We start from the raw sequence: 11067 nt of genomic DNA, 5'->3' as shown, positions 1-11067 counted from the left end.
CTGATTCGGACACAAAAATAGTGCATTTTTCGTATGCAAATGAATTGATAAATTCATGTAAACATTTTCCTTTATTTCAATTTTTTTAATTTTTTTTTTGCGCTTCGAAAGGGTTTAACACGCAACAGCTGTTTATTATATAACAGTTAAAAGTACGAGAACCAGTGGAACAACAAAACGGAAAAGGGAGTTTTGCCGCCGGAAAAGCAGCTTTAATTTATTTAATACAATTGCTGGCGATGGAAAAATGGCAAAAGTCAAAGGATTTAAAAAAGGTTTGACTTGAGAATGAACGTTGGGATTTTCATGGCAAAATGTATTGAAGTGGTTGCRTGAGGGATCAGCAAGAAAGCAATATGGCTGGCATTCAAGTAAATTGACTTCATTTATTCTATTGCCATTTTCATGATTTTCGTTATCATCAAGTGTAAGCAAAAAAAAACAAAAAAAACATGGAACTGTTTGTATGTATATCTGTATGTTTTGATTAGTGTGTCTTGGGGTTTCGTTCTCTTTGTTTATTCTATTGATGTTGCCAAACTTTTCGTTACAGATTTGCTACTGTCGCATACTTTGATTAACGGCGCTGTTTGCCGCCTCTCTGCTCGTTCTGTGTCCTTTTACATATACATACTTACATGTACAATACATATACTTAYATACATAATATTTTGGGGTATTCTMACTTTTTGACCATTTTGCCTTTTAWTATTTAACCTTTTCTGTTTTGTTGTTATTATTATTATTTCTTTGGTTTTCCTTTGCAAACTCTCAGCTTGGCAGAATCAAATATATATAATACAATATTTCTGACTTTCGTCTCATGGGATGATTAGTAAATAAGAGCTTTGATAAGACCAAACCATTTTTAAGGTTTTGTGGCTTATGAGAGTATGCTTTTCTTACGTGATTAGCACTTGAAAGGGATCAATAACTTTGGTAACAACTCGTGAATTGCTTAAAAACACACATCATACATATCCTCGTATTAGCTACCGATTTCCCTGCAGCAATACTTMCATTTATAATTACGGGAGCATTCTAGTTTAAAAGCATGAATTTATGGCCGAGTTTACCGTTTGGCGCCAATGGGAGATTCCAAGTGTACTGAGGTCCTTCTCTAGCTGGTCCTTCCAACGGAATGGATGCCTTCCCTCTTTCTTTGCTTAGTGTGGCCTTGTCGCGCTCTATACCCAGGCACTGCAGGCTCAAGAAACACTTGTCCGACATGGATATAGTCTCATGCGCAAACTACCGGTTTTGCGACATGGAAGAGGAAACTCCACACCACCTAAATCCATATTGCACAGAAATTTGTAGAAGTAGGCTCAAGGCGATAGGATTCATCTAATATACATGGACAGGAATCACATTACCTAAATAGCGCTCAGAAAGCTCCTGTAATTATTCAGTGTGCTGGACCTTTGTGACCATATGTGATCTAGGAGAGGACACAATAGACCATAGGTGGCAGTACAAAGCCTCAATTATTTTCTTTCTAATTTCTTATTCAGTTCAAAGTAAAACTTAGGTTGTTATTGACATTATTTCGAGTCCACCATAGGATATTCTTCAAGATCATAAAACAGATTAATCAGAAAGTATAGCATTTATAAAACTGGAATATGACTTATCTTAGAATTTGAGGCAATATGCTTAGTGTGTGTGAAGTGTTCACCGACACGTGAAGAGCATTAACTTTTTAGTTYGCAGCCACTACGGCTCTATTTCACATATTCCAGAGCATAAATTCGATAACTTTGTTTGCTCATGCACAGAAGTGCCTTTTAAATCTGCGCATATTTGAAATTCCCGATTACAGTGAAATCAATGAAATGATTATTGGCCAACTTAATAGCACTAACTTTGCTTTATGGATCTAGTTGTACCATAAATAGTGGCGACTCAAAGGCATTGCATTTACCCACACACCTTTCCTTATTGCTTCTCAGAACGAAATTTTCACAAAGTCATTTCAAATGCCAAGTGGCTTCATACCACCAACGAACGAATTTACAATGATTTTRCAAAATGACAATCACCTCTGCTACGATTTGCGCCAACATTTCCAGCGAAATGACATTTAAATGCTGATACTAGCTTTGCTCAACGCTAACTGTAAGCACCGAAATGACTGACAAATCAACTCATGTTTGAACTTTACGAATGTAGGTGTGTATATATGTACATATGTGCTTATGTATGTATATATGCATATGTATATGCCTCTGTGTGTAACTCAGTCGACTTGGCCAGACAGCAAACAATTAGTTGGCACACTCGTATTGTCTCCTGTCATGGCGACGGCTGTGCGAGTGTCATAAATGTCAACGGCACTGATTTGACTTAGTCCGATTCAAAGCTGACATATTAGCATACATGTTACATACATTATATTTGTGTGTGTGCATATGAGAATTTGTGCTTAAAAATACCTACAGTGTGCCGTAAAATTTTTCCACATTTTTGCTTATGCATTATTGCGAGTCTACATATGTATATATGTACATATGTATGTGCGTTCGTATGTACATATAATATATACGGGAGCATAAAAGTTAGCGTCGAGTGTAATTTGGTAGCATCAATTTATGCGATGAATGTAAGTGCATACGACAGATTTGCACTAAAGCCCCACTTGATTGCGAGATGCGTCAACTCTACTTAGCCATAATATATGACACATAACTACATACAAACGCACACAACCAAACTCATGCAATTATATAAATACATACGCATTTGTATGCATGTACCGCTCCTTTGGATTAATGCAAGTAGTTTTATTGTCATCGCCGATGAACGACGAAATTTATACCCCCTTTTTTATGACTCAATGCAGTTTCTGGTGTTATCTCGAAGTTTGTGTACATATATATGTGTGTATGTGTGTGTGTTTTGCACACAAAACACTAAAACAGCATCTGCAATATAAAACTGTATTTACTGGTTTTACGTGTGTGCGATAAGAAATGGCAGCAAGCTGCAGCGCTGCTGACGCTGATGTGGAAAAATGAATATTAAACTTAGTGAAAAACTAACTGCGTCTATTTATGATGACATTGCCTTGATAGTTTCTGTAATTTTTTCACTATCGTAATTGGTTGAAATATAAAACTAACTGAGCAAAATTTTTATGAAAATGAAAAAAGTATTTGTTATACTTTCATCTAATGGTTGTTTAGGCTGTCCATTCGCCCGTTCATTTGTTCAGCCGTTTATTTACTCGACTTGTAGCAGGCCAATTAAGTAAGCACAGTTTTTTTTGGCGAATTCGTTTATTTTTTTATTCAACTTGGTTCCCCTTCTAGGCTGATACACTGGTTATAAACATATCTTCGATACCAGTTTTGTAGTATGTCATTTTGATCACATTTTCGTCGTTCACCTCTTCACGCGAAGACATTTTTTTCCCAGCCAGCATTCGTTCGAGGTCTGAGGATCGTTTTCACTGATACACCGGTAATATATGGATTTAGTTCTAGTAACACTATCTACATATGTGTCACTTGARATGTTAAGATATCTGAATAAAACATCCATTGATGGTGGTTGTCTTTGAAAGCGTTCAAAGTTCGTCAAATAAGTGACATTCATCAAATAAATGACATCCGAAATTTAAAATTTGGAATTATGAGGCAGATGTCCTTAGCATCACTGATAATTGATAATCAACAAGATGCTAATATGTGCCAACTTTTTCCTGAAATGGTCTCATATCTTTTTTAGTTCCCCAGAAACTAGATTGTCATTATATTGTCTGTTCAGTATATGAAATATCCAATAATTTTCCTATTCAAAGTAGATAAAGTTAGCGTCGATATGTTCAATGCCCCTATTTACCTAACATAAGTATTGCGAAGAAGGAATGAATTGGGCTTATAGGCTGTCCTTGTTTCATATCGCTTTAAACTGCGAAATATTAGCCTTGGCCGGACAAAACCCTAGTGAATTCTCATTGTAGAAATGAAAAGACTCTCCTAACTGACATATTTTTTTAATAATTAATACCATCTCTCCAAGCGATTTTATACCGTCTGGGATAATGTGAAAGATATCTCATTAAAATGCAACATGGATCAGTGAAATTGGTCTATAACCTTCCCAGCTTTCATATAATGAATCAAAGATATCTGTTATGATAAGCACTTCTCATATAAAGTTCATCCGAATCAATTATAACAAGACAATTTTAAGGTTAGTTTCAAAATTATAGTCATTTAACCTAAAACACCAGATACTCAGTTTTATTGGACATAGTTATTATTATTTATTATTATTTTTTTGTAAACCTGTTTCGGCCGGCGKTTAGATTACTTTCCCTATCTTCAGTTTATCACGTTGAGCACTATTTAGAGTTTCTGAAAAACTCTCTATAAATACGCGTTCAACAACAAAAACACCATTACAAAAATGTGGCTTAATGTTATCATTGCCAAAAATACTTTTGTCTAACAAAATGAATAGTTCACACCATTGTGTGGTTTGCATTATTTCATTCTTCCAGTGCCTTTTTATTTTTCGTCTGTTAGTATTATCGCAGAACTTTAAAATACATTTTTTATTAATAATATTTTCATAGCAAACACACATATATGTATACGCAGCAAAAAAATCTCTTACACTCGCACATTTCACACAATGCTTTCACAAAATCAAAATTTCAATATTTTATTAAATATGAACACGCTTTTTCACCTTAAGCGCGAAAGTAAACAATTTCAGACGCTCTGCATACAATCCATTAGTTTGTATTTACCTTTTTTCAAACGATTGTTTTTTCGTCCACTTGCCACTTTTAATAATAGTTTATTGCTATTGTTTTTTTTTTTTTGTTTTTTTTTTTTTTTTTTTTTTTTTTTTTTTTTTTTGGAATGTTGGGTGCGAGTTTAGGTGTGGTCTCACCGAATAAATACTTTTCATATTTACATTTGTGATGCTATCTTTGCTTTGCGTAGGCAGTGTTTTAAATGCTTCATAAATTTTTTATCAAGATCATATTTACTTCAAAGTGATATTAAGGTGGTGAGAACAATAAAAAAATTTAACTTTTAATCATTTTCAGAATCAAATTAAAATATAAAAATTCTAGGAAAAATCGCTGTAATTAGAAACGAATTATAACATGATGCAAATTTATTTATGCACATTCTCACATACAAAGTTGCTTGTATATATTTATGTATTTGTATGAGTCTATCAGTTATTTTACATCATCAGGTAAACATTTAGAACTGAGCAAGCTGCTCGCAATCTCACTCGTTGTTGATTTCGTSTACTTCACTAGATTATGAATGCAAAGCAAATATTATTTTGCATCTGGTGATAAGTATATTTTGAATAATTCATAAAGTTCCACAAGTAATTATTATAAGGCGAAAAATATTATTTCTAATAACTCTCCATGGTATGTAAGTCTAATCTGGACAACATTTTTAATCTGAGTCTGTCGAATCTAAAATTTCTAAAATAAGACCACTGACTTGCTACGTAAAGAAATAAATTAGATTATTAGATTATTTCTTAAAATTTAAAAAATTTTTTTTTTTTTTTTTTTTGAGAATTCAAGCGTGAGTCGTGTTGAGATATCATGTTGTTTTGTTTAGTATTGTTTGGCAATTCAACATGGTAACACTTACACCTGAACAACGTTCACAAATCGATCTCAAGTCTTGATTACAAAAATTCACGTTTTGTAAAGAATGTGTTTCGAGCGTTTCACTCAACTTATGATCAACATAATCCGCCTACTGAGCGTACTATTCGCAATACCGTCACACATCTTGAGACCCAGCATTCATTATTGCATAATATTCGACCGAATAGACCACGTCCAGCACGCAGTGAAGAAACTATAACAACTCGGATTGACGTACGTTTTACGTCGAGATGATAAGTGATTTCACTCGACTTTCCCAGGCGGCATCACTCTTCTCTGTGGGCTCTTGAAAAGTTCCAAGAAAATCCAACGTTTTCGAGCGAAATTTTGTTCTACGATGAGGACCATTTCTGGCTCAAAGGATAAGTAAACAAGCAAAATTGACGTTTTTATGACGGAAAGTAACCTTAAGAGATTCAGAAACTGCCATTTCATTGAGAAAAAAAAACGGGTTTTTTGTGGTTTGTGGCCCGGAGGCATCAGCGGTCCATTTTCTTCAATAATGWTGCCGGTAGGAACATGACCGTTATGGCTCCTTGATAACCGACTATTTGATGCCTGAAATTGAAGCTCGTGATCTCAGCGGTATTTGATTTCAACAAGACAGCGCCAATTCCCACACATCGCATCAGTCAGTGGATTTATTGAGACAACACTTCGGTGAGTAGTTAATTTCACGTTTTGGGCCGGTCTATTGACCACCAACATCGTGTGAGATTACACCGTTAGCCTTTTTCTGTCTGAACATGTAAAGTCTAAAGTATATGCGGAGAATCCCGCTTTGATTCWGGACTTGCAGCAAAACATCACCCCTGTCATTCGCAAGTTAACAATCGAAAAGATCGAACGAGTCATTCAATATTAGACTCAATGGATGTACCATAGTGGATAATCATTACGTTGAAGGAGGCTCAGCTTAGATCAATATATCTGCTGCTCCCTTTAAGCTAGTTATTTCCAGTTTTAAGATATTGCTGCAGTCAGGAAGCCTAAAACTGGAGCTGATGGATAGTTCCCGACAGTGTACGCCTCCATCAACCCTCCTCACAAGTCTTGATTCATTTGTGAGCCCGATATGTAGAAAATATATACATTTTTTTAACAGAACTGATTTCAATTTGTTCAACTTCTGATCGATTTTCAATAATTAATATTTTGATTAACTTTATTTTTAAAATACCATTTTATGATCCCTATAAGTTCTTACCATACTTTTTGCTCCTTTTTCTTCTTCYATCATTTCTTGCATACTTACTGATTACCTTATGTACATATAAATATATACAGCAAAAATATTGCTGTATTTCTTCTACGTTTCACTCATCATATCATCCAATTACAAGCTCGTTTATTTAATTTCACTTCAACGGCATTATTCATGTTCTCAAGTCCATAATAAAATTCAGTGTTAAGTACATTACAATGCCTTTGTAATTGTGAAAGAATTTATAAACTACATTAAAAAGCTTTCCAACAGTGATTATGATATTCTACGCCGTATTTAATCGAGCTGAATGAATTCCACTCGTTTTTAGCCTTTGCGCCAATGCTGCCTAAGTCTATAATTAGTTGAATTAGTTGATTAGCTGAAGTACCAGAATGGAGAAGTCACTGCGACAAAGCAAAATAAAAAGAAAAGAAAAAGTAAGAAAAAATGTAATACTAATAATGAAATAAAGAGCATCTGGAATTTAGCTATCTGCGCTTTGTGATCAGCGAAACACACAAAAGCTGCACGAACAGTAGCAWTGGGAATTTTAATGAGCTCGCGGTTGATAGAAATTATGAAAAACTGCGAAGCACTGCCAAATGAAGCAAAGATGTACAAATTTATTTATCTGCAGAAAGACAGGCACTTACRGCTATGACTAAAACCGGCGACGGCGAAGACTAGCGACTAGCAGTGCACGGTATAGGTTCAATGGCAAGTTGTTAAATAAACAAATGGAATACTAGGGTTGATACATGCAGTTTGTCGTGGGAAGAATTTATTGTATGTTGTTTGTGAAAATCCATTTAAGATCCGGAAGCTATTTGCTTCATAACTAACCTTCATAAGCCACTTCTTCTCCCACAAAACGCACTATCGTAAGATCTTTAAATTTTGATATCACGTTCATCGTTGTATTCAAACCATTTCATGCACCAAATGAAACTACTTATCTCCGGTTTTTTTTTTTTTTGTTCTTCGTTTTTTTTTTTGGAAGGTTTGGTACTTGATGGATTCCGATAGTTCGATAACGGTTTTGTGATAAAGCTGGGGACTTTCRGAGGAAGTGAAAACACGGTTCATACTATCCAAATAGACAATCCTTATGGACTTAACTAACAAGACCTTATTTCTTGTCTTATCATAGTTTGGACTTATCTGCTCCGATATCTTAAATTTGGTTACAGATTTATATTATTAACTGTATATTGAGTTATCTTTTAGTTGTTCCCACTGGTCAACTGTGTGCTTTTTTGTAGCCGAAAATGTTCTGTAACCAGGAATMCAAATTATGGACAAGTGAATTTGACCTGCCAGTAAGCGTAATGCCTTAGTATATTTGTTGACTATACTGGAATTATTCTTATTTCTATATATATAGGACGATATTTGAGTTTGATAGATGGATATAGAGAGATAGAGATATCAACATCCTCGAAGTATAGGCTGTATCCACTCCGCAATCCATTTTGAATTGAGATAAGGTCCTCCTCCCCTACTGAACCTTTCCTATATTCATATCTTAAGGGTCCTTTCACTTGAAAGTAGCTATTGAAATCCATTTCTGTTTTTTTGATATCCGAAGGTATGTTTAAATACAAGTGCTCTTCCTTTTCATATGGTACAGGTATTTTTGTCATTTTAGTAAATGGTCCCCTTACACCCTTTGACGTCTTATGTATTAAGAAATTTTTACTGTCATTATCGGGTATAGCAATCCGAAATTAGCACGAAACAGCATCTAACATCACAGYCGCAAAGTGACTGTGAACTAGTGTTCTCATTATTTCCAATGCAAGAAAGAGCTCCTTTCCCTAAGAATAAGCTGGCTTTTCATTTTTATGACTCCTATGATATAACAGGGATGCCAGCTATTCTTTGTTTTGGCACGTTAGTAAAGTCTTGCCGGATTTCTTTCATATATATGTAAGTATTCAGAGTTACACCGAATTTTGGACAATTTCAAGTATTTTTCCCATTTATATGTTTTTCCCTTGTTATTTCATTCTAAAGCATCGGACCTCSGGGCCATCAGGAAATAAAATCTTATTTCAGAATTATTTCCTTWTATAACAATTAGGTACTTCCCAAATGTTTAGAGTCAATCGCAGATATTCCAAGTTAAGAATAATTTTATATAATAATTTGAAATCAAATATCGTATTCTCATAAGTCCACCGAAACTCCAATTTGTAAACATTTCAGGTGTAACAACCCAGTAACCCAGGCTGTGGCCTAATATAATAAAACTTTTTATACACAATAAATTTTCTTTCTTCTTTCAGTCCACGATCTTTACTCATTCACTTTCTTGTTTCTACTATACTCTAATACTTATTCATTGTGCATCGATGGCGTCGTTGATATCGATGTTGATGTTTCTTCCCCTTTGCTCTTTGTTGCTGGTTCCCACACTAGATATTGCCAGTTCTGCAGATGATTGATAGCTTTGTTCATATTTATCTATTCTCACTAACAAATTAATCATGAAAATCATAGAGGATGCGATTGACTTTTTGTCATACGTTTTTGATTTAATCTTAAAAGTCTGAAAAATATTTTTGAAATGGCTTAGGTGTGAAAGAATCTCTTAGATAAAAAATATGAATTTTATATATTTTCTCAGTTCCACTAAGTTCATTTTCAAATAAATTTGATTAGCTAATCACAAATATTCATTAATTAACTAATTAGTTGGAGAAACCCTAGTAAACGCCAAGATTCGTCTTCACATTCGTCTTCCTGCTGCAGTTTATTTTACTTTTATTACACACCCATCTTTCTGCATACCAAATGCTGCGGAATGCCTGGCACTAATACAATTTTTATGTACTGATTCAATAAACTCRCTGCTTGTTAGATCTGTCTAAATGAAGCGCAAAGGGAAAAACCGCGTCGCAGTGCGTAGTCAGCAAAAGTAAATAGTAGAAAATCCCGCTTAAGAATATTTCTTATCGCAGACAGAATTGCCGGAATCCAGCGTAGCAAACAACGCTGCCACCCAACAATACATCAAACAAATCTCAGCGTCTATCCAGTTATGTTGCATTAGCTCAGCTGAAGCGAATGCCGCAGCAGCATGCGCATGGACAATTAGGGCGACTCGTCGTGACCTTAAAAGGTCAATGACGTTGGTTGGCAACACCAACGCCAATGCCAATGCTATGAAATGAAGAATTAACTGCCACACAATAATTGCTATCTATCATGCGCGCAGGAAACATGTTGCCGACAAACATACCGTTGGGATATGCCACAAACATCAAATGGTTGCGAATAATAAATGCAAACAGAGGGAAAAAATTAACGAATTCGAATTTTTAAAGCGCTTTTAGCGCTGCTAACAACTTGCGACTTGTTGTTGTTGTGGCAAATCTAGTACCACTCTTGCGTCTTGTTATCTGTACTCCATATTGTAGAGTCTGCAGTGAGAGGCGTTGTTGTTGGCAACGATGGTGGCGTTGGTTAGCACCATAGCCGGCGTTTGAGCCACTTGTTAATTGAATCTGAACAAGCGCTCTAAAATTGGCTAATAAGTTGCAATTTCCAATTCAATCTGGGCGAACACCACTACTGGCAGACAGCTATTGACACTGTGCTATCTGTTTTGAATTGGAAATATTGTGGYRGAAAAAATTCTGCCTACTCACTTACCAACTTACCACTTGCCACATTGGTGCACCACGCTCTGCGCTTGCGTTATCTGCCTGCCTCATGGGTGTCGTATTGCAAGCGACGAGGTGCCCAATGCCGCAAGTCATCCTCACACACGCGCCGGTACTGTACACGTTGCGGYGCGTAAGTTGGTGGCAGCATTGCTATCAACAACATATTAAATGACAAATGTGGCCCAAAGGCGGTCACGGAGGCAGACAAATTRTATATGTTCCATGTATTGTGTGGGTAATAAATTATTGCTACATTATGTATGTATATTAGGGTCTTAGAGTATAATTGCGTATAAGCAGATTGGAAAATATAATCGAAATTCATAAATGGGAAACATGCGAATATTTCTTAATTCACCAGTAGCTTCAAGAAGGGCTTGCGTTTTAGCGTAAAATTTTCATAATTTCCTTGCGAAAAACAACAGAAAAAMCGAAGCTATTGTTTAGAGTATCCGTTCAAATATTTATAAGTATTTTTCTCTGGGGTTTAAAACAAAACTGCAGAAATGGCACCAGACCAATAATGGAGC

This window comes from Bactrocera latifrons, unplaced genomic scaffold (assembly GCF_001853355.1).
Source record: "Bactrocera latifrons isolate USDA-ARS-PBARC rearing strain unplaced genomic scaffold, ASM185335v1 scaffold_409, whole genome shotgun sequence".
In the NCBI taxonomy this organism is placed as follows: Eukaryota; Metazoa; Arthropoda; class Insecta; order Diptera; family Tephritidae; genus Bactrocera; species Bactrocera latifrons.
This window is presented reverse-complemented; position numbering follows the sequence as displayed.